The 25,994-nt window shown below is 38.7% G+C and overlaps 1 protein-coding gene across 1 annotated transcript in view; it reads left to right on the forward strand.

Moving 5' to 3' along the window:
• Window positions 1-25,994, forward strand: part of RABGAP1L (RAB GTPase activating protein 1 like) — a 668,700-nt gene that overhangs the window by 348,281 nt on the left and 294,425 nt on the right. The window lies entirely within an intron of this gene.

Raw genomic sequence — 25,994 nt, forward strand, 5'->3', positions numbered from 1 at the left:
AAAAAAATGTTTAAAATAAAATACATTGAATTTCAAAGGAAACCAAAGGTTAGTAAAAAATAAAGATGAGATTTTTTTGTATATACAATTTACAGACCTCTAGAAATTTTGCTTCATTTGGAGTTCAAGCAAACTTCAGAGACCCATCAGTTAAGAACAGCTCAAGCAACTTGAACAGTAGGCAAAGACCACTTTCAGAGTAGCCTATAAAATCAGAGGTACCATAGATATTATTTAGTCTAACCCTCTTGTTTTATAGATGAGGAAACTGAGGACCAGTGAGGTTAAATGATTTTCCCAAAATCACTCAACCAGTTCCAGAGCAGTGACTAGAAACCAGATCTCAATCACTTTTCATTGCACTTTTCAGTATAACATGCTGACTGTTGTCAGTTTGCGTTAAAGTTCTCTGAAACTGGATTTTCACCCAATTCCCTTTCTTAATTTAAATTGTCATTGTTTTTCAAAGGAAATGGTATATATTAACTAATCCTACCAGAAACTTAGATGGGACAAAAATTTAAAGAGTATATTGTCATTCATCGGGTACATAACTCTTAAAATGTTAATTTTTTAGTTAAGTGGGTATTAAGCCATTCATAGCTGAACCAACTGACCTCTTTAAAAAACAATACTTAAAAAGAAATATCTTTGCATTTGCAACAATTATTCCTTTTTTCTTGAAATGTGATCAGTGCAGAGTAGAAATTTTCCTTACAGGTGACTATCCTGGTTGTTCAGTTGAAATCAATTAGAGTTTAAGTAAAGTAATCAACTTCTCAGTTTTTGCATTTACAGATGATTCCTTAGAATTGTGCAATGGTAGTTTTTCATTAAACAGTGCTTTTTACATCTAAGCAAAATATGGCATGATAGGTAATGTATCATAAGATGAAGTGTTTGTTTTGATTTCTATGCTGTAATTCCATGTCAGTTTCTTTATTTAAAAAGACATCTTGTACCTGTTTGAAATAATTTCTTCTAGCTTCATGTAAAGTATATTCTTAGAAATGTAAAATGAACATTTTCTCACTAAATTAAAGAACTGATTCTCTGAAAAGTGTTTATCAGCAATGCAGATCCAACAAGTGATAACATGATCACTTGTCAAGCTGTTTTAAAGATAATTTAAACAAAACCCTTAAACATTCCTTAAAAACAAACAAAAACCTTAAGGGGCAGCTAGGTGGTGCAGTGGATAAAGCACCTGCCCTGGATTCAGGAGGACCTGAGTTCAAATTCAGTTTCAGACACTTGACACTAGCTGTGTGACCCTGGGCAAGTCACTTAACCTTCATTGCCCTGCAAAACAAAACAAAACAAAAACCTTAAAATGATACGTGTTAGTTTTATTCTGTTTTGTGGCTAATAACTTGCATTACATATTCCATAATAGTTATTAAATTTATGAATGTGATATTTACCTATACTTTATAGCTTGATGTTTTCAAAGGCAGTGACCCAGGTGGTTATTTTATTTGTTTCTTTTTCTTTTTTTTTTTTTTACCTTTAATTTTTATGTTGTTGTCAGATACTTAGTGATGTTTTGGTTCACACACACACACACACACACACACACACCCACCCCGTGAGATGAGCTGAATAACATGATTTTCTGTATTAATAAAGGAATCCTTTATTAAAACAACCAATATAGCTTGCTTTGTATATATTTGTTAGCATGTTTTCTCCCTCATTAGACTGTTAGCTTCTTGAGGTCAGGGACTATCTCTTGTATCTTTTTGTATCCCCAGCACTTAATAAAGTGTCTGGCACATAGTAGGTGCTAAATGAATGTTATTCATTGATTGATTTACCAACTGAATGAATGAAAGAAGCACTTATTGAGAGATGATGAGGACCTATACCAGAGTGTCAACTGTATAAGTAGAGAGGAGAGAAGGTATAGGAAAGATATTAAGAAGACAGAGATGACAAGATTTAACAATGGGGGGTGGAGTTCAAGTGACGAGCCCAGGATGACATGATACGAATTGAAACTAGATGACTGGGGAAATTAGTAGTGCCCTTAACTCTAAGAAGATAGCTGGGAAGAGGTGAAGGTTTAATGTTTTATCTGTCTTGCAAAGGAGGCCGAGTAGGACAATGCAGATTGGTGGGAGAAAAACCAGCCGTGTCATAAAATCTCAGAGAATTAAGTTTCCAGAAGCAGGGGATGAACAACAGTATTAGATGTTGAAGAGAGGACAAGAAGGATGGGGGTTGAGAAAAGGCCATTGGATTTTGCAATAAAGAGATCATTGGTGACCTTGGAGAGAGCAATTTCAGCTCTGGAATATTGTAATCATTTGGCCTCTAGCTGCCACCTTATAACTTATTTAAGGAAAGCTTCCATTTTGTGCTTTGCTGATATAGTCCCAGCTTGCCCAAGTAGCCAAAAAGAGACAAATTATCATGTGATGTCACTGTTCTTTGTATGCCTATCTAGCTCATTGCTGATCGGACTTCTTTTCCCCTTGGGGATATCTTGTCCTTAAGGGCAGCTGGGTGGCACAGTGGATATATGCCTGGCCTGGAGTCAGGACTCGTCTTTGTGAATTCAAATCTGACCTTAGACACTAGTTGTATGACCCTGGGCAAGTTGTTTAATCATGTTTGCCCGAGTTCATCGTTTGTAAAATGAGTTGGAGAAGGAAATGGCAAACCATCTCCAGTCCCTCTGCCAAGAAAACCCCCAGTGGGGTCATGAAGAGTCAGACAACTGAAAAAAAAAATGACTAAACAACCACCACCTTGTCTTTTCCCATCCCATCTAGTGTTTGCTTTGTACTGTCTTATCCTTGGTCTCATTGTCATCTGTTATGTGCAGGATTTGCTAGCTCAAATAAAGCCTGCTTTCAAAAAGACCTTGGAGTTTTAAAAGCCCAAGGAACCTCAAATGTGGCGTTCAGAATGTACTTTAGTAGAGAATAACAAGAACATTCAAGAGAGATACACAGTCGCTTCTCCATAGGTAACTTATCTAGAAATTCTAGACTATTCTTTTGGAATAATCTAGTCCATGTTCATAGAGGACAATGGGGAAAGAGCATTTATAGTTTGTTGCAGGTGAGTGTGGAGGTGGTGATACTTTGAGTGGTCTAGATATTCAGTGGCTCAATGGATAGAGAGCACTGGCCCTGGAGTCAAGAGGACCTGAATTCAAATATGACCTGACACTTACTAGCTGTGTGACCCTGGGCAAGTCACAACCCCAATTGCTTTAAATAACTCCAGGGACATCTCCAGTTGTCCTGATGTATATCTCGCCACTGGACCCAGATGGCTCTGGAGGAGGGTTAGTCTGGTGACTTTGCACAGCCCTCGCCCACTTAAATCCAATTCACTGCAAGTCATGACATCACCCCGATGTCATGGTCCTCTTTGAGAATGAAGGACAAACAACACCACCACCTGTGTCCATAGTATATTCAATTAACTTGCTAGTGCAGAAGCTTGGTTGTAATAGCCTTTCAGCTTTCCACCTTCATGACTTCCCAGCAGTTTACCTCAACATCATTTCTTAAGCAGCTGTGTGTACTCCTGCTGTCACATTCAGCAGCATGACATCCTGCAACAAACTGCTTCAGCTTGGGAAGGTTTATCCTTCCAAATGACATTGTAGTTTTGTGGCCTCTCTTGATTAGGATTCTTTGGCTTTGTGAGCTTTGAGATGAGTAACACCTATTATTAGTCACCCCCAGTGTTGTGCTGGGGGGAATGGATGTTGGATGGTAATCACATTAAGGGTGAGGAAGCAGCACTGAGCAAAGCTGATCATCTTTTCTTGAACAGTACACTTTTCTGTCATGAAGAGTTTAAATTCCCTATACAGATCTAAACCTTTTATTTCAGAGGAAATACTTAAATGGGGAGGGTCGTTTAAGGCAATGGCCAATCTTTTGGTGTTTGAAATGTAAAGGCCAACTACTGAGCTGGCTAGACTTTCTCTCCTTACAAGGGAGGAATATTACATTCATAATCATGCATTGTACAGTAATAACACAATTAGGAATCATAGGGAGAGCTGGCCCTTGTTTCCTCATCTATAAAATGAAGGAATTGGACTAGATGATTTCCAGGGTCCCTTTCAGTTCACAATTCCTTTGAGCCTGTGGTAGTATGTGCCATCTGAGGAGGAATAACCTGTCTTAAAAGAGCAATCTGCTTCTGTGTTAGTTAATATAACAGGAGTAGAGGAAGACACCAGAACTTCTTCATACAACTTTTCAAAAGAGTGAGGGCTCAATCTCTGATAACTAGTTTTGGAATAATTGTTATCTCTACTTTTTTAAACTATGAAAGCAGAGTCCCCTTGTTTTCCATTATGAAACGTCTGAGTATTCAAAACATGAATGAAATATGAATGACTCTTTATTTCATTCTGTCACCATGAGAACCTAAAAACTAGAGGACAATAATTTTTTTGTTAAACATTCCTTACAATTCCTTAAAGATTTCTCATAATTGCCCTTGAAATCAGTGCAGAATTCCCGGCAAGGGGTGTGGGTGATCTGCCACTGGAGGGCTCGTGTTTTCCAGTAACTCTCCTATAGCTTTGATTTTTAAGGTTGCCATATTGGTAAATATGTTTCTCCTGTGCTGTGAAGACCTGATCTCCAAATAGTTCTCTCTCTCTCTCTCTCTCTCTCTCTCTCTCTCTCTCTCTCTCTCTCTCTCTCTCTCTCTCTCTCTCTCTCTTGTTTTGGGTGAGGCAGTGGTGGTTAAGTGACTTGCCCAGGGTCACACAGCTAGTAAGTGTCAAGTGTCTGAGGCCGGATTTGTACTCAGGTCCTCCTGACTCCAGGGCCGGTGCGCTATCCACTGCACCACCTAGCCGCCCCTGTTGTGTGGTGTTTTGAGATTTACAAAGCATTTCACATACATTGTCTTATTTGATCCTCACTATAAACGTGTGTAGCTGAGTAAGCTGAGGCTGAGAGAAGTTACCTGATTGCTTAGGATTACACAACTAGGATGTGTCAAAGGTGGAATTTGAGCTCAGGTCTTCCTGTCTCCAAGCCTGTTTCATCCAATACATTATCTTGCCCTCTCTTGGCCAGAGATTTGGTTCTCCCAAAAAGCACTTGGTGGTGGTGTTGCTGCTGCTGTTATTGGTGGTGGTGGTGATCCTTTGTTCTCTAAGAGGACCTATGACATCAGGAGGGTGATTTCTTGACTTGCAAGTGAATTGGATTTGAGTCTCTGCCATTCAGCCTTAAATCAAGGACGGATACCAGTGTATTAGGAAAGCATTAGACTTTTTTCAGTGCTTCTATGTGTATTGCAAGGGTCAACTTGAAACTCTGGGCCCTCTTTCTCTCTCAAAGTCCCCCTGTGCTGTTTTTCTGTCTTCCCGATCCCATGTCCCTTACCATCCCTCCTCTACTGGGCAACCCCCCAGTCAGTCTGTTATTAAGCCAGTTCCATTCTCTGGATGTCTGGAACGTAGAGGTAGGTGATGTGGGATGCTCTCCCTGCTCCTTTCTTGCTCCCAGTTAGAATTAAAGGATAATCTCTTCTGCACAATATACTTCCCCAAGGGACTATGGATATTCAGACTAATCTCAGGTTCTCTCCAAGGTCACTTCTACCCCTAAATGTGTGTGTTAAGTTTGAGTCCCTTGTGGGAAGAGAGGAAGGAAACAAGCAACTGTATAGTTCCTTTTGTGTGCCAGGCACTTTATATCTCATTGGATCTTCACAAACAACCCTGGGAGATGGGTGCTATTATGATCCATATTTATAACAGTGGGGAAACTGAGTCAGGCAGAAGTTGTGACTTTCCCAGCTACTAAGTGTTCGAGTTGGGATTTGAATTCAGGTCTTCCTGACTCCAGGCCTAGAGCTCTATCTGCTGTACTCCTTAGCTGCCTCATGACATTGCTGATGTATGGCTCAAATGCCCTCTGGGAGCTGGCATTTGTCTGGTGCAGGGAGTGGGAAAGCAGGAAACAACATCTGTACTTAAGTAGGAGAATTTGAGAATATTAGCAACTAAGGCAATCAGGGAAAGCTTCAAAGGTGAAGTGTCTGAGCTAAGACTGGAGGAAAGATAGTCATTTAGAAAGGGAGATTTCAAGAATAAATGCATTTGAGTCATGAAGAGTTGCAGGACCATAGATTTTGAGCTGTAAGGGAACCCCAGAGTTCTTGTCATCCAACTGCCTCTTTTATAAATGAGAAATTGAGATTCAGCAAGGTTGTGACTTGTCAAAGGTCACACGCAGAATGAGTAGCAGAATTTGAACCCAGATCCACCAGTGCTCTTTCTCTGCTGTCCTGACAGCTAAGAAGGTTCATGACAGCAGAACAGCTATTAATTCATATCGGATAGAATGGACAGTGTGTCAAATAATGTGAATCAAGTACAAAGATGCATGTCTGAGTATAATGAAATAATGTATACAGTTAGGTTGGGAGCCATATTGTTCAATTCCTTAAAAACCAAGATTTGGAATTTGTAGTTTACCCTAGATGTAATAAGGAGCCACCGAAGAATTTTCAGCAGGAGTGACATTCAAAAAAGCAATTTTTAAAATTAGAGTAAAATTCTCCTAGCTCTGAACATGTTGTGATAACCCTTGATGTAACTGGAAACATCCTGGGTTGATATAAAAACCAGCTGTGAATCACTGACTTTGACATAATATAAGGAAAACCTGCCTAACAGAGCAATTCAAAAATTCGATTGGGCTTCCTGGGTACACAGCAGATTCCCCATCCAAGGAGGTCTTTGAACAGGGACTGGATGGTCTTTGTCATTGTTGTAAAGGGGTGACAATGAGGACCGTTCCTATAAGAGTCTGTGATTATCTGTCATAATTAGATTTTAGGCAAAAAAGGAAGAGGCCTTTCTAAATATTCTCTACGATTCTGATGTAAACTTTGTTCTTTTGAAATAAAGTTCATTCTGCCCTATGCAGGCGATGTGTCAGATGCCTTTTGTCATAAGCAGAAGTGGGCAGATCTGATTCTTTGCCAGGTTCTGAACATTTGGAGCAGCTGATTTAGACTTTGGTTGAGTTTCTAGGTTTCATGGTAACCTTGTTTGCACTACTGTCTCCAGTCTATGTCTGTTCCCAGGGGAGTTTGACATGGGGATGGGGGTAGGTTGAGACAGTGGTAGAGAAATCACTGTGGTAGAGATTTGTCTTCTGAATTTCACTGCGTTGCATTGCAACATACCATCATGAATTTAGAGTGGATCATCTCAAATGCCTGTTGATTGATTGGTAAATAATTTTACTTATTTTATTACTTCCATTATAGCTGTAATATTCAGGGCCAAGGATTTTCCAGTTCATTTCTCCCTGTCATTTTGCTGTTAGTTGGACAGGAAATTGTTCATTTGGCTTCCCAACAGACTTTTAAAATTCCAACAAGAGGCTAGTATAGTTCACAAAAGAAGCTGTCCACACAAGTTTTATGACAAATAGAAAATAAATGCCCACTTCAAAAGATGCCTTGCACCTTTTCAAAATGTTTACTTTGATCTCTTTGGGATAATAATGATGATGAATAACTAGTATTTATATAGTGCTTATGATGTGCCAGGCACTATGCTAAATACTTAAAAATGTATTATTTAATCCTCACAACCACGTTGGGAGGTAGGTGCTATTATCATCCCCATTTTACAGTTGAGAAAACTGACATACACACGTTAAGTGACTTGCCCAAGGTCCCACAGTTGTTAAGTGTCTGAGGCTGAATTTGAACTCATGTCTTCCTGACTGCAGACTTCACACTCTATCCACTGACAGTGCTTAATAGTAATAAAGAATATCCATCAGGGGCAGCTAGGTGGCACAGTGGATAAAGAAAGCACTGGTCTTGGATTCAGGAGGACCTGAGTTCAAACCCAGCCTCAGACACTTGACTCTTACTAGCTGTGTGACCCTGGGCAAGTCACTTAACCCCCATTGCCCCGCAAAAAAAAAAAATTTAAAAAAGAATAAATTAAAAAAAAAGAATATCCATTAAGTTAAAAACTAGAGCCTCACCAAGCTTCCTAGACATATTTTAAATATTTTTAATCTGTTTACAAACTACATTTTTCTTTATCCTGGAGTACAAAGATGATTGCACGTGTTCTTGACTCTGATTCTTTTATGTGGAAGTTATTTGCTCAACCCCCTTTTACCCTGTATTCCCCATCTCCCCCCACCCCATATAAATTATGGAAAAGGAGTTGATGGAATCGACTCTCAATGGGTTAGAAAAAGACCTTAGATGTCTCTTAACTCAATACTCACTTAAACAGGAATTCCCTCTACACTATCCCAAAGAAGGTTCCTTCTAGATTTTATAAGCTTTCTTTCATGAAGTTATTCAATCCAGTCTCTTCTTTTTTCCCAGAAACATTGGTGCCTCCTCTAACCATCTGCAATTTCACGAGTCTGCTTTGAAGGACTAGGGATTTAATAGATACCTAGCCTTGATGAAGACATTTTCAGCAGGAAACAGAAAGATTTCTTGTTTTCTGTGGAAGAGGGTGGTGTGTGTGTGTGTGTGTGTGTGAGAGAGAGAGAGAGAGAGAGAGAGAGAGAGAGAGAGAGAGAGAGAGAGAGAGAGAGAGAGAGATAGTGGGGGGGAAGGAAGGAAGGAAGGAAGGAAGGAAGGAAGGAAGGAAGGAAGGAAGGAAGGAAGGAAGGATGGTTGGATTCAGGCTGCTAATGTGTCCAGGGCTTCTCTAAAGAGGCAGGAAGTAGACATTTCCCAAATTACAGAACCATAGAGCATCAGAACTAGAAGAGATCTCAGAGTTAGGTTATCTAGTGCTAAACCCTCATTTTGCACATGAGGAAACTGAGGCTCAGAGAAGGAAAATGACTTGCCCAAGGTCACACAAGGAAAGAGCCAGTACAAAAGCCCACAACTGACTCCCAAATAACAATGGGCTTTCTGTTACATTAGACTACCTTTTTTTTTCTATTCCCATCAGCCTAATTTTATTCATAAGATGTTACACATTTTCAGTAATGAAAAATGACATTACTTACAAGTGCACACACCTTAATTTCTGCTGCCTTTCTATTGCTCTGTCCCTATTCTCCCAAATTAACTGCTTCCCTCTCCTCCTTCCACTGGCCTTTATTCCCACAATTTGCCTTATTGTATAGGTGTTATATTATTAAGCTTGGACATTGACTTAATATCTCAACACCAAAAAATTGATTTTTTTAAAGTCTCTAGTTACAAATAACCTTAAAGACTGATGTTTTGTATCCAGGTAATTCCCTTCTTCCCTCTCCCTCTCTTTTTCCCTCTCCTCTTTCACTTCCACCCTCTCCTCCTTCTTTCCCTTTCTCCTTAGTCTTTTCCCTCCCCCGTGCTTTTCTTCCCCCTTCATTTCCCTTTTAGCACTACCTCCTCCCCCCTCCCTTCTCTATTCCTTTATCTTTTCCCATTACCACCCCCTACCTCCTCTGCCACCCCCCTCCTCTAACCTATTTTAGCCTCACCTTTTCTTCTCTTTTCCACAGAACTCCTTTGTATGTGTTAATATTGACCTGAATGTCCCCACAACATTTATAAATTATTCAGTGTCAAAGCTTGAAACCAACGTTTGGGCTGACACTGATGACTTTAAATTTGTAAGACAGACTAAAAACTGTTGAAATTGTGCTGGAGAATGAACATGACAATTCCAAGGAAATTCAAAGCAAAGGCTTCCCTGACCATGACCCACTTTACTGAGGTCAGCAGTGTGCAAGGTAACATTTTAAAAAATGGGTTTACTACTTTGGAATATGATCTGATCTATTCAGTTTTGTGTAAAACGTAGCAGTGATTTCTGAAGGCTTTTGACCAAAGACCTTTCCAGTTATATCACAAGGCAAGTGTCTAGCCTGCGATGGCACTTAATAAATGTGAAATCTTAATATGCATTTCCACATTGTAATTCAGACAGCCGGGTGTTCAGCTTAATAGCATATACCTACCATTTTCCTAGTCCTAACTTAGAGGCTGCTGAACCATAGTGGGATTCATCATTTAAAAAAAAAAAAAAAGACAAAATAGCCAACTTTTAACTTCTGATTCTTGATTATATTCTCACTGAATAGTTCTGGGCCTTTGATCTTCCTTTTCCCTCAGTTAGTCTGCTTCCCTAGTGACTTCACTGTTTCTTGCTGTCTCTACTTTTAGAAAGCAGGAAGAGATATTCCATTCGGCTACTTGTGAATAGCAGCTCTGGCAAAAGTTTGCTCAGACAGGAGCAAGAAATATTGTCTAATCTGATCTGGCTAAAAAAATCTGTCCACTTTGTGAGGCCATGCTCTTGCTATCCCTCATTAATACAGACAGCTAAAATTGGCTAAGCTTTGTTTCCCCAAAGAGTTGTGAGGAACCTTGGTGACTAACTAGTCTAACATGATAGGAACTCCTCTATAAATACCCAGACTTTAAGCAGACTCTGCTTAAAGACATTCAAAGTGGGAGAGCCTATTGCTTTTGGACAGCTCTAATCGCTAGGAAGTTTTTCTGACACAAAACCCAATTGGCCTTTTTGGAAACTTCCACTGATTACTTTTGGCCCTACCCTCCAGAGCCAAGGAGCACAAGTCTTATCCCTTCTTTACATGACAGTCCTTCATGTATCTGAAAACAGCTATCCTGTCCTTCCAGAGTCTTCCCCTTTTAGGCTAATCATTCCTGGTCACTTCAGACATCCTAAAGGTCCTTTGCCACCCTGGTTCCTCTCCTCTGCCTTCTTTGCAGCAGGAAATAATAGATTTAAGCTAATTGCACCTACCTCCCAGGGCTGTCATGAGGATCAAATGGAATAAAATTTGTCAGGTTCTTAGCATAGTGCCTGCCACATAGAAGTTGTTAATGAATGCATGTTTCTTTACTTTTTTCCCACAAAGATTTTAAAATACCTTTAAAGTGCTGTGGGCATCTAGGTGGCACAGTGGATAAAGTGCTGGGCCGGGAGTCAGGAAGACTCATCTTCCTGAGTTCAGATCTGTCCTCAGACAGATACTAGCTGTGTGGCCCTGGGCAAGTCACTTAACCCCATTTTCCTCAGTTTCCTCATCTATAAAATGAGATGGAGAAGGAAATGGCAAAGCACTCCAGTATCTTTGCCAAGGAAATCCCAAATGGGGTACCCACGAGTTGGGCATGACTGAAACAACAACAAAAGATATGATTTCTTAGAAATGGGCATTTCTTCCTTCTGCACAGTTCCTCTAGTCTAGCCAGTGCAGCAGTCTTCTCCATGCCACTGCATTGGATGGCTTCATGACTTGGTAGTAGTTATACTTTTAGTTCTGGTCTCTGTACTCAGTTCAGTTAATCATCTAGCCTCATTAGGCCTAACCTTTTAAATCAGGGATTCTTAACCTATGGTCCATGAACTTGTTTTAAAAAATAGATAGAGTATATGTCTCTATCTATGTCTTTGTATAGATATGTGTATATGTGTGTGTGTGCATGTACATATTTGTATATGTTTATACACACATACGTATATTTCAATATAATTTATTTTCTTGGTAAACCTATGTATTTTACATATTCTACACACTAAAACCACTATTCCTAAAAGGGTTCCACAGGCTTCACTAGACTGTCAAAGAAATGTATGACACAAAAATGGTTTGGAACTCATTTTAACACCTTAGTAGGGTCTGACACACTGTAGCCTAAGACAGAGCTTATGCTATGTTGGGAGAATGTTCAAAAACTTAGGGTCACTTCTATGCAAAGTTGAGTCATCAAAAAAGGACTAAGTTGATCTAGCTCTATAGAAAATGAAAATTTTAATGGGTGTTGTTATAATACTTAATGAATGAAAATCAATGCTATAGTTCTGCTGGAAGGCAACATCTTATTTTTAGGGGTGCCTTCTTTATGCTGAAAGGTTAAAATAACCTAAACTATATTTTCATATTTAATATCTTTATCAAAAATAAACAAAAAGGAGTTGAAGATCAATGACATATTGAAACTGACTCTTAAAAGAAAGATAATAGCCTTTGTAGGCATTCTTTTTGTTGTAAAAGATATACAATTTTATATCTGCTCTTCTGATTGAAGGATATGTTGAATACTTTTTAATTTTTTTTTTATTTTTAGTGAGGCAATTGGGGTTAAGTGACTTGCCCAGGGTCACACAGCTAGTAAGTGTTATGTGTCTGAGGCCGGATTTGAACTCAGGTACTCCTGACTCCAAGGCTGGTGCTCTATCCACTGCGCCACCTAGCTGCCCATGTTGAATACTTTTTAAAAAGACCTCCTCAATCTCTTTTTCATACTATCATATTTAAATTACTAGGTATTGCAATCAGATGTCCAAAGAATTGTTTTTTCCTTTGAAAAGATTCATATAGATTATCAATGAAATGATAGTATTGACATTTGTGCTTTTTTTTTTTTTTTTTGGTGGGGAAATGAGGATTAAGTGACTTGCCCAGGGTCACACAGCTAGTAAGTGTCAACTGTTTGAGGCCGGATTTGAACTCAGGTCCTCCTGAATCCAGGGCTGGTGCTTTATCCATTGTGCCACCTAGCTGTCCCCTTGACATTTGTTCTTAGTGAAATATTGAAATGCTCTTCTCTAGTATCATCTATTATTTGGACCTGACCGATAGTTCTCCTGAGTGCCCAGATCAAGTTTTAGCTTTTAGAATTCCTGAATAACAGTAATATTTGTCAACAACCTAATCCTATTAACTCACACTCGTGATCAAGATCATGTTTTAGCATTAAATGAGAAGTTGGACTAGGATCAAGGGATCCACTACAGGAATTTATTAAACACTTGTTCTGTGCCAGGAACTGTGCTGTAAAAACAAAGAAAAATCAGAAATAGTCTCTTCCCTCAAGAAGTTCACATTGTATTAGTAGACAACATGTGTGTATATAAGTTGGTAATACACATACATACATACATTACATTATCTTCTAAGTATACATTTTTCTATCTTCTATTTTCTTTTTGTCCTTTAATTTAAAAAATAGTTTTAATTGTTGTTCGTCCTTCATTCTTTTCCCCCATAAAAGTATTTTATTATTTTCCAGTTACATGTAGAGATAGTTTGCAACATTTGTTTTTATAAGATTTCTAGTTTCAACTTTTTCTCCCTTCCTCCCCTCCCTCCCCACCTCCCTAAGACAGTAAGCAATCCGATATAGTTTATATATGTACACACATTAAACATATTTCTGCATTAGTCATGGTGTGCAAGAAGAATAAGAGCAAAAAGGAAAAACCCCAAAAAAGAAAAACCAAAAACCAAAATAGAGATAGTATGGTTCAATCTGCATCTAGATTCCATAGTTCTTTTTTTTTCTGGACTTGGAGAGCATTTTTCTACCATGAGTCCTTTGGAACTATCTTGGACCATTGTATTGCTGAGAAGGGTCAAGTGTATCACAGTTGATCAACACACAAAGTTGTTGATACTGTGTACAATGTTCTCCTGGTTCTGCTCATCTCAGCATCAGTACATGTAAGTCCTTCCAGGTTTCTCTAAAATCTGCCTGCTCATTGTTTCTTACAGCACAATAGAATTCCATTACATTTATATACCACAACTTGTTCAGCCATTCCCCAATTGATGGGCATCCCCTCAATTTCCAATTCCTTGCCACCACAAAGAGCAGCTATAAATATTTTTGTACATGTGGGTCCTTTTCCCATTTTTATTATCTTTTTTGGTAAAAGACCTAATAATAGTTGTATTGCTGGGTCGAAGGGTATGCACAACTTTATAGCCCTTTGGGCATAGTTCCAAATTGCTCTCCAGAATGGTTGGATCAGTTCCCAGCTCCACCAACAATGCATTAGTGTTCCAATTGTCCTTCTTTCTTGAAGAGGATCAATGCCATCAGGAGGGTGTTGTCTTGATTTCCAGGTGAATTGGATTTAAGTGAGGCAGAGAGGTGCAAAGTCATCAACCTCACTCTCTCCTCCAGATCCATCTGGGTCCAGTGGCAGAGACACAGTCAGGACGATTGCCGATGGCCCCAGATGAAGTGGGAGACCTTGGCTATCATCTTTCCCAGGTCTCAGTTTGTCTGAGGCAAAGTCCATTTAGTAATCAAAGGCTGGGTTGTTGCTGTCGTGAGTCCTTCGTTCTTGAAGAGGACTAATGACATGAAGACGGTGATAAGGTAGAAGGTAAGGAACTTTGTACACATTCTGCTGTTGGTCTTTCCAAGTCTGGTGGGTTTGGTAGCCTCTCCACAGATGACTGCCAAATCTATATATCCAGGCCTGGTTTTTCTGAATTTCATTCCTGCATTATGCCAATTAGACGTCCACAGACATCTTAAAATCAACATCTCCAAAACAGAAGTCATAGTCTTTCCTTCAAAATTTTCTCCTCCTCCTCCTCCTCCTCCTCTTTTTCTCTTGAAGGTATAAATTAGGGCCTCCCACTATAGCAGTTAGAAGGAGGGTTTCTTGAGCTCTAGAAGTTTAAAAATGAGACTTGATCAGTTTCTCCTACCCATTTAATTTACCTCATTTGGCAGCAAGCCACTCTCCAAATGAGTGAGTATATATGTATGTGCCTTGTTCATATTTGGTGCTTAATGTTGATCGTGAATGCTTTGTCTAATTTGTAAACTGTGAATTCCTATAGAAATGTAGGGAATGGCATTATTGTTTTAGTTTCTGTCTTCCTTGTCTCTTTCATTCCTCCATTTTTGTCTTTTTTCCCCCAATTTATCTGTTAACTTCTTTTGGTTTTTCTGGCTTCATCTGAGCTGAGTCTTGAAGAAACCTTTTCCTTGTTTCCCCAAGTGCTCATTCCTCTCTTTCAGATTACCTTCCATATATATTCTGTATATATCTTGTATGCCCCTAATTCTGATGTATCCTTTCCCTCATTAGAATGTATGCTTCTTGAGGGCAGGGACTTTTTTTTTTTTTTTGCTATGCCCAGCAATTAGCACAGCATTTGACACATAGTAAACTTAATAAATTCTTTTTGTATCTGTGACCTACTTACTCTTCCTCTTTTTCACTCCCATTCCCCCCACCCCCCATTCATCCCCTTTCCTCTATATCTACTCTAGTCATTCAGTAAACATTAATGAAATGCTTGCTCTCTGCCAAGCTCTATGCTAAGTGCTAAACATAGAAAGAAAAATAAAAGCAGTCCATGCCTCTGTGATATGGAATTGAAACATGTAGATCCATATAATTTTGTCTTTGAACTCATGGAAATGGTTTTGATTCTCTGTTCTTAATTTTTAGAATCTGGTAAATTTTTTATATTCTGTTGTGAGAAGAAAGAAATACACCCTTAAAGAAATTTTGTTTTGTTTTAAATAACAACTTCTACAGGAAAAAAAGGTATCCTATATTTGGTCTTGATTGTTTTCAACTGATAAATGGCTAAGTAGCTAAGTTCCAGGTTATTGGTGTGTTGATTTCTAGAGGATACCTTCTTTAAGGATATGATCACTTTTTACCCTTTGTTATCATGTGCATGGCTAGGTTTTCCTGAAATTAGGACATTTCTATGTCATCCTTTGAAAAATAAGCATTTCTGTCCTTCTGGTGTTTTTTTTTTTTGGGGGGGGGGGCAATGAGGGTTAAATGACTTGCCCAGAGTCACACAGCTAGTAAGTGTCACATGTCTGAAGTCAGATTTGAACTCAGGTCCTCCTGACTCCAGGGCCAGTGCTCTATCCATTGTACCACCTAGCTGCCCCCTTGCTCTTCTGTTAGTTAACAAAATAGGATAATTTAAGCAGATTCTTGCCTGGAGTCAGAGAAGTTGAACTAATTGTTTTCTTTTCAATACTAAGATTTTCTACAAAAATGTTTTTGTAAGAATTTTAAAGTTCACTGATGAACCTCTAGGCAGAGATAATTTCCTTTGGTTCCACTCTGCATCAATCACTTCCTGCCTCTTAGGACTAACAAAAGCAGGGCTTTGTTTTAACACTGCATTTATGAAGTGTTAATTAGTTGACAGATTTACATATCAGAGACTAGTAAGAGAGGTCTCTGTTCTTGTTTGTTCATTCATGGCAGGAAGTGTGACCAAAAAAGTTGGAAGGAAACTGATTTTAGCCTCATCATAGCCCTTATATAATAGTTGTAGGTTGCTATAGAAAATAAAAGATTAAAACTAGGATTTTAAAATACATTTGGTATAGGGGATATTTAATATTTTGAAAGAAGGCAATAGAAAAGGTCCAATTTTAATGCTGATTTTAGGAATGCCAGGCATCATTTGCATTGTAGACTCTTAGGGTTGGAGTCAGTATGACCCAGATTCAAATTCTCCTTCTGAGAGAAGCAGGCAAATAACCTAACCTCTCTAAACCCGTTTCTTCAGCATTTATTAATAGGCACCTACTATGTGCTAAGTGCCGAGTGCTTAGCAAATTTTCTCTCATTTGATCCTCACAACAACTCTGGGAGGTAGGTGCTGTTATTATCCCCATTTCACAGATGAGGAAACTGAGGCAGTCAAATGTAAAATGACTTACCCAGAGTCACACAGCTAGTGAGCTCTGAGGCAGTATTCGAACTCAGGGCTCTCTGTCTCTAGGTTCATTGAGCTCTCCACTGTGCCACCACTTGCCCTAGAACAATGGCCTAATCTTTAGAGCTGTCCTAAAGTGGAATGGGATGTCTCAGGAAAAAGGGAGTCCTTTGCCCTCTCCTGCCTCAAGGTTTTCTAACAAATTCTGAATGATCACTTGTCAGGTAGATGGTAGCAGAGAAACTCCTTCAAGGACCATGCAGCAGATAGCTTCCAAGTTCTTTTTGAACCTCTCTACTCCTGTGATTCAGTGAAAGACTTCATAGAGGAGGTAATATTTGAATCCACTCCTAAAGGAAGAGTAGAGTTTGGAGAGTGGATCTGAGCGTAGGGAAAGGGCATTCCAGGCCGAGAGAACAGAGAGCGCAAAACAAAAAGACAGAAAAATGAGGATGATATTACTTCATAAGAACAGTAAGGAGAAAGAGAATCAGAGTTTGGAAAGGCTAGCCTGAATGAGCGAAAACCGAAGAGGGATTTTGGAGTCAGCTTGAAACTAGCCATTGTCGCCTGAGCTCAATCTGTTAAACACAAAAGAGAAAGCTGCTTCATAAGATCCTGAAACAGATGAATGCTAAATAGACTTATAAAATGAAAATGCTGTAGCATCAAATATTAATATTTTGCTAGCAGCAGGCAGCACAAATGTTAATGGCTGGCATGCATTTGAAGGCCTACTTAACTGTGAATTTTATTAGGACCATTTCTCAGAGCTGGAGTTATAAATGGGCTTATAAATGAGAAATCAGCCACCTCTCTAGGGAGCAGCAGGTTCTTTGAAATCTTAATTAACCAATCACACTGATCTTCCCCTCTTTCAATTGCCAACACTCAGTTAAATGCTGAAAGAAACATTGTCCAGCTGGAGACAACTTAAGAACTAATGAGAACACTGTTCTTTTACATTAAAATAAATATAACCAGAAATGCAAAGCAGAAGAATAAAAAACCTGATTCATTTTAGCTTATTTGAACTTTTTTTAACCTATATTAAAGAAACAACACATGACTTTGGCCTAGAAATGAGGAAAGTGGAAGGGAGAATGAAGGGCAGGGCAGAGATAGACTTGCCAGCTGGCTCTTCTTATAGAATAAGCCCCACTGTAATCAAATATGGTTTTTGAAGAACCATTCTTATTTCTTAGAGAAGGCTCCAAATAGATCCACTAAATTTTCCAGGGAAGATAAATAACTTCTGCCAAAATACAAATTAATTTTTGCCCTACAGGTGATTTGTGGGAAAAGGAATTAATCTTTCTCCTTGCCAATTGGTTCTCCATGCCAGCTACCAAAATTATTTTCCTCAAGTGCAGGTCTGACCATGGTACTCCCCTACTCCATAAAGTCCAGTGGCTCTCCAATATTTCTAGGATCAAATACAGTATTCACTGTCTGACATTTAAAGCCCTTTACAACCTGTCTTCAGCCTACCTTTCCACTCATATATTACTTGCCTCACAGTCTACTGTAAAAGGTCAGACTGGCCTTTAAAAAAAAAAAAACTTCCTCACACATAGCATTCTCTTCAATCTCTGTCTCTCCTAGTCTGTAATACACTACTTCCACCTGATAGAATCCTTACCTTCCTCCAGGGCTTTAATCCTGTTAAGCATTGTCACATCCCAACTTCTGATGATGAGCCTTCCTCCCACGTTGAGCTAGGCTGGTCATTTAATGGCTGAACAACTTGTGGTATGTGATTGTGTCGTAATACTACTGTACTATAAGAAATGATGATCTCAATAATCTTAGAAAAACATGGAAAGACTTGCATGAAATAATGAAGAGCAAAATGAGCAGAACCAGGAGAACATTGTATACAGTAACAGCAATATTGTTTTAAAAATAACTTTGAAGGGGCAGCTAGGTAGCACAGTGGATAAAGTACGAGCCTTGGATTCAGAAGGACCTGAGTTCAAGTCCAGCCTCAGACACTTGACACTTACTAGCTGTGTAACCCTGGGCAAGCCACTTAACCCTCATTGCCCCACTAAAAAATTAAAAAAAAAAATAACCTTGAGTGAATGTCATTTTGACTTTTATAAATACACGAATTAACTATAAAGGACATATGAAGATGCCATCTGCATCCAGAGAAAGAACTGATAAATGGAAATATGTATAGAATACATTTACATGTACATTTATGTATACACACATATATATGCATGTGTGTATGTGTATATATATATATACATGTATATAATTTTTCTATTTGTATCTAATGGTAGCCTTCTCTAGGGCAGGGTGGGGGAGAAAGGAAGGAAGAAAAGGAAAAAAATAAATTTACATGATAATTTTATTATATATTTAAAAAGAATAGCAAGTTATATGTAAGAGATTTGTAGTTTCATGTGCAATCATTTTTTTATTATACTATGTTACAGAAATGCTTGCTTTATTTTATTCTATTAATTAATTTGTTTGTTTGTTTTGTGGGGCAATAAGTGTTAAGTGACTTGCCCAGGGTCAAGAAATGCTTGTTTTATTCCATAAATTAAAAATAAAATACATTTTTTAAAATGAAAGAAAGAAAGAAAATGTAGCCTGATTCCACACTCAAACCTGGAGCCATTCCATATCAAGGAGAATCTGTGCTCCACTAATATAGCTTTTATGGACCCAGAACCACCTCAGCTTCCTGATCAGGCATCTGAATAGGATATAATGGAGGAATTAAAAGCTGTATGTTACTAAAATGTTATTTCTCCTAAAAGAACAGCCACAGTATTTTGCACATGGGAGATCAAGAAAAATTGAATGAATGAAACATCAAAAATGGCACAAGCAGTTGAGTCAGTAACTTAAAGAAGTGCACCTCTGAAACTTTGGTTTTCCTTTATTTGACTTGGGAATTTTTATGTCTTGATCTTTTTTTTTATTTATTTATTTCATTCATTCATTCATTTATTAATTTTAGTGAGGCAATTGGGGTTAAGTGACTTGCCCAGGGTCACACAGCTAGTAAGTGTTAAGTGTCTGAGGCCAGATTTGAACTCAGGTACTCCTGACTCCAGGGCCGGTGCTCTATCCACTGCGCCACCTAGCTGCCCCTGAGTTGATCTTTTTAAAAATCAGTTTTATATGAAGCCTCATAGGGCTTGGTATCTCTAATCCCTAGTGTATAGTCTTTTTTTTTTTTTTTTAAGTGAGGCAATTGGGGTTAAGTGACTTGTCCAGGGTCACACAGCTAGTAAGTGTCACGTGTCTGAGGCTGGATTTGAACTCAGGTCCTCCTGACTCTAGGGCCGGTGCTCTATCCACTGTGCCACCTAGCTGCCCCCCTAGTGTATAGTCTTAAATGATCAGTGTCAAGTTGGGATAAATATTTTTTTACATCAAAGTGAATGATTTCTCCTGACTCTTTCCAGGATAAGATTGCTAAGTATGGATATTTGGCCATTTCAAAGTATCTCTGATAATCCCCTTTCCTGATTTATGATGTTTAAATGAGTTCCAACATTTATTTATTCATTCATTCAACATGTTAATTAATTGTATTGGGGGAGATGCAAAGGTTAGAGAAGATCTAATCTCTTCTCTCATTTAGCTTAATGTCCAGTAGGGTGCTGGACACAAACACAGATCACCAAAATACCAAATATCTTAGTTTGTTATAGTGAAAGGCGTGCTGGATTTGGATCCAGATCCTGGCAGTACCACTTACTCCCCTCTTGAGTTTGGACAAATCACTTCATCTTTCTGGATATCAACAAGTTTTCTCAATTTCATAATGAGGAATTGGACTAGATGACTTAAAAGGTCCCTTCCATCTCTGAATTCATGGTCCTCTGAGAAGTGCATTCAAGAAGTGCTATGTGAAGTGTCGGGGAAGATTGTTACCACTGGGGGGCTTGGTTCAGGAAAGACTTTGTGGAGGAATTAAAGTTTGGTTTAGCCTTTAAAAGATGGGGTGCCAGGGCAGCCCTGGGCAAGTCACTTAATCCTCATTGTCCTGCCCCCCCAAAAAAGATGGGGTGCCATTTATTAGATCAAGAGGGAGGAGACCAGTATTAAGGTTAATATTTTCCTATCCTGAATGCTTTTAGGACCAAACTTAAACATTTCCAATCCATCCTCTGGAATTAAAAAAAAAAGAGAGAGTCTTTAGGCTTGAGGAATGAAAGTCTGTGGATGAATATATATATATATATATATACACATATATATATGTATGTATGTATGTATGTATGTATATATATATACTTTTTTAAATGATATGCTTTAATCTAGCTTCATTTCCCCCCCCCCCGAATAATCATCCAAAGTGTAGCATCTGTGTTGTACTTTAGGAATCTCTGAATTATGTAAATCTCTGACTCCGTACATAAACGATTTATATTAGATCCTACTTACAAAATTAGGAACATTATTTTCAATAGGCTTTAACTTCAAGTTTTAGTCTTTTAAAAAGGTTCTTGAGAAGTGTGATTAAGTTATTGAGGGCAGTCACTTCATATATTTTCTGGGAATCCCAGGGCATTTGGTATAATGATGAGGATTTTTTGTTTGTTTGTTTTCCTTTTAATTCATTGATTATTTATTTATTTTAAACATTCATTTTAAAAAGATTTGAGTTCCAAATTCTCTTCCTCTCTTCGGCCCCTGACCTACCCATTGAGAAGACAAGTGATATTGTATCAATTATACCCATGAGGTCATGCAAAACATATTTCCATATTAGCCATGCCCTGCCCCTCCAACCCCCCCCAAAGCAAGAAAAATAAGGTGAGAAAAGCATGTTTCCATATGCACTGAATTCATCAGTTCTCTCTCTCTCTGGAGGTGGAAAGCATTTTTCATCATGAGCCCTTTGCAATTGTCTTGGATTACACAATGACTAAAATCTTTGGGGGTACCAGTAACCAGCTTTATACTAAATTAATTTGGGGGCTGCCAAAAATACCTCAGCCACAGCCTCTCAATGTCTAGTACTAATATTTGTGTTCAGTTTAGCCCATATACCAGGAGGGGTATTCCCACTTTAGGTCACTTGTCCTCTGTGGTCCACTCCTATCTGGATTACATCAGAAAGTCTGGGTAATCTTAAGTGGTCAGGTAACTGGGACTTCTAAGGATTCTAATCTGCTCTGAGTGGTTCAATTTACACCAAGCTGTAGAATGTTTGAGAACTTTAGAGGAATAGAAAAGGGAAGGGTAGAATCCTTTCCACATACTTAGTGCATCCTAATTTAGCCAAGAGTTGGCCGAGGCTCAGGAAGGAAATCTGGGACACTTGTGCATAACCCAACTTTCCCATTTCCTAAATCTCTGGATGATCCCAGAATCTCTGGTTTGCTGGTACTCTTGGCAGCTATGTAGGCTAGCAAAGGGACCTTCTTTACAAGTACATCAATAAAACAAAACAATTATGGAAGGGATACCTTTTCAATCCTTTCACTTGCTGTGGTTAATAAGGTGTCAAATAAATCTGTTTTCTTAGAATCACTAACCAACCAAGAAAAAAGTGACTACAGACTGACTTCCATACCAAACTCTTCCTTTATCTTTGCCTTTGGAATTCTATGGTTCTTTATCAAATTGCTTTGTAATTTTTGTTAGTCACTAGAAGAAAAGTTACATAAATACTTCTATGAACCTACCCTTTGAAGAAACTACAATATTTTTTCCCCCTCTTTTAGAGCATTATATGAAACAAAATGCTTAGGACCACTTCTGTTGAAAATACTTTCCCCTATGCTTTAAAAAAAAAATCCAAAAGCTTTACATAGAAGGAAATCCATATTGCAGAACATACGAATCTAAAGAAGTTGACCATCTCTCTGTTGAATGTAGTAGAATCGACTTTTCTCATTGGCACAATAAAACCGTGGTAATTCTCTGGCCTAATGCACAGCCTTTACTAGTTCCTAAAATAATTTACATTTCAGAGCCTCCAGCACTTACCACTTTGGAGATCTGCTTAATTTGTAATTAATAAAGGGTGAGGGGTCCCTTTCTAAAATTTCTAAAATTTTGACTCTTGAGATAAATTTAAAGAACTCTCTCATCTCTTAGCCACAGTTTGTCCTCTCTCCTCTTTGACATTCAAAGATACCTTCTTCCAAATTATAACTCCATCCCTAAATCCCCACATGACCTTTTTCTGCTTTCAATGTCAAGGGATGGGGTCAGGAAGCAGTGGCTTCCAGTTTGATATCTATCCCAGTATACCCCTCTCAGGGCTAGCTCAACAACATTTACCCCATAGATACCCTTCACCACACTGATACTACTACCGTGCCCAGTGTTGCTCAATTCTCCTATGGCAGAAACGTATCTTTCCCTGGTAAAGCTATAGTACAAGACGAGAATAACATTTCCAAGCTCTGTACTAGGTTTGGGTCTGTATGCTGATTTTTAAGCTATATTTTTATGGGGAATGAGTTCCTGCCATGTGAGCTGATTGGTATTTTTTTGATTTGTGTCAGATGAAACACATTATACAGTGAATTAACTATCTCTAGCATTTTTGTCATTTATTCATGGGGAGGGGAATATTTTTCCTTTAATCATCTTTTATGTCTTTTGGATCCTCCAACTAGCCTGTTATTTCTGAATTTTATCTTATTTTCCAGGTCATCAATTCAATTTCTTTGTGTCTCACAGACTTGGTATTCTCATTAACAATAGTGTCTATCTATTGTTATCTTGATGTCCTCATTTTCCCTCTCAGCCTCTTTCAGCCTTAGACCAAAGCTTTCTGATTTTATTCATAGCAGAAATGAAAACTTTTAACTCATGCATGTTAATTTCTTACTAAGTCAGTTTAGCTAAGCATGAGAAGTCAGCATGACTAGTTAATAGTGAATAGAGTTTCTTTTAGGCCAAAGCACTAAGGACCTAATAACATAGAAAGTATGGAATTATTTCAACCACAATTATAATGCAGGAATCTCTGGGGCACAGTGAGGCAGCTGGTAAGCCACTTAAGTAGGGCAATATAGTAATTTAAAACTAGTGGAGAGGATCATACCTTAGTTGGGAATGTTATATTCATTTCCAGTCAGGCCACTGATTCATGAAATAATTCTCAAGTACTTGGATCCCTAGTAAAAACAGAACAAAAACAAAAATTAGCTTTTTTTTAACTCATTAAACATTTTTTCCTTAAATGAAACAATATCTTTTTCTTCCTACCCACTCACATATATACTTTGTCTAGATGTAACTGTGAGGAATCTAAATATCCATGCAATATAATCTTGGGTAGCCCCACCCCCTTTCCTGCTCTTCTGTGAGCGAGTGTCTTGCATTTTAGGAGCCCCCTCGTTCATTGATAATTATGCCCCCTGAAGGTCAGGGAGCCACAAGCATCTGGACTCCCTGCATCTCTCAAGTCAACCACAAGGCCAGTATACTGTTTCATGCTGACCTAGTTATGCTCTTAGTGCCTAATTTGTTTGCATCTTTGTCCTTAAACACAGTACCATTTTACTGTGCTAGTAATTAAAAATAAAATTATTAAGCACAGAACTTTTTTTCAGTGGTCTGAGGGCAGTGTGGATAATCTTGTCACAGGATGCTATCAGTGGCAAAAGAAGTCTTGCTAATACCATGCTTGCCTGAGGACATATTCAAATCAAACTTTGAGTTATGTTTGTCAGGGGTGATGGGAACAGAATATGATATGCCTTCTGAAGTTCAATTACCTTGAATGACTTGGCAGGCTTCCTTAGTTTTCCTCTTCTGCCTGTGGGAGAGAGTGGCATTATCAGCTGAGCTTTGAAGACTTGCTTAAAGTTATAGACTAATACCTGGTCAGGAAGAGGAAGTAGGTGGGAGGTGTGGAAAACAGCTACATGCCTGGAATGATATATAGTAGAAGTCAAGGCAGACTTCAGTTATCCAGACTCTATCTCTGTCTGTCTCCCTTTCCCCGCTTCTGATTTCTCTCCCCATTTATGTACTCCTCCCCTCCCCATGACTTTCTAACTTGCCTTAGTGATCATAGAGGAACTAACAAGTGGAAATGTAGTTCTGATTCACCAACAGGGGTCAAAATAATGGGAACCCTAGGGGCATGTGACCACTCCCTCTTAGAAATGGTGATAGAAGAGTGGAAATTGGGGTTTGATTTGATACATACCTTATACTGGAAGAAAGGAAATTATAAGGGATTCAGAGGAAATGTAGGTAGAATTGCATGAACTTTTGTCCAAACTACAGGGAAGTCAGTCCCAGAGAGATGGGAGATGTTCAGAAATGAATCCACAAAGGAAAACCATTTTAATGGAGAAAAAATAGGATTTGTCTGGAGAGACCAATATGGATACATGAGGAACTCATCAAGTTACTTAGACTTTTACAATGGAAACATGAAACATGGAATCAAGCCTGCATGAGACGGTGTCATGTTCTTGTCAAACTATGTTGGGGCGAGGGGTTAAAACTTGGCATGATGTAAGGCTGGTGAGCAAAGTTCAGAACAACAGAAGAAGGGCCCGTTTTTTTGACTCCCTTAAAACTGGATTGAGAGAAAAGGACTGAAAAAGAGATAAGACTTTTGCTTGCTATGGACAGAGCAAGGATAACAGACATAAGAGAGGAGGGAGAAACACAGCTCAGGGCTTGTTTCCCTTCTTTTCTGCCAGGGAGAATGACTTGCTCTAGAAATGACAGGACAAAGGTAACTAACAAAGAATTGATATTCTTTGTAAGTAGGGATATAGTAAGAGAGGACCTAGATGCTCTCAATGAATTCAGCTCACCTGGCCCTGATGAACTACACTCTCTTGTCCTCAGAGTATCCTTGTTGATGGTTCTGTGGGAAGGGCAGCAGGTCTTCAGTGAAATACACCAGGGATCTATGCTGTTTTATATATATATGTATATATATATATATATATATATTCAAGATCATAGTTAAAAATATAAATGGCATGCTTAGTTTTCAGGTGACATGTAGTTAGGAAGAAGTAACACACAAGATGATGGTGTTGGAATTCAAAAGGATCTTGATGGGTTAGAATGTTGGTTTTTATTTAATAAGATGAGATTCAGTAGAGATAGATGTCAGTTCTCATACTGGGGTATGAAAGAATGAACTTTAGAAATACAAGATGGTAGAGGAATTGTTAGATAGCATTGTTGTGAAGAAGATCCTGGAGTTTTAGTGAATTTCAAATTCATTATGAGCCAGCAATATGTGGCAAAATGAGGTAGTACAGTGGATAGAGCACCAGACCTGGAGTCAGGAAGACCTCAGTTAAAATCTGGTCCCAGACACTTATTAGTTATGTGACCCTGGGCAAGTCACTTAACCCCATTTACCTCAGTTTTCTCATCTGTAAAATTAACTGGAGGAGGAAACGGCAAACCACTCCTGCATCTTCACCAAGAAAACCCCAAATGAGGGGCAGCTGGGTGGCACAGTGAATAAAGCACTGGCCCTGGATTCAGAAGGACCTGCGTTCAAATCCAGCCTCAGACACTTGACACTTACTATCTGTGTGATCCTGGGCAAGTCACTTA

The sequence above is a fragment of the Dromiciops gliroides genome, chromosome 4, assembly GCF_019393635.1.
Source record: "Dromiciops gliroides isolate mDroGli1 chromosome 4, mDroGli1.pri, whole genome shotgun sequence".
Lineage (NCBI taxonomy): Eukaryota > Metazoa > Chordata > Mammalia > Microbiotheria > Microbiotheriidae > Dromiciops > Dromiciops gliroides.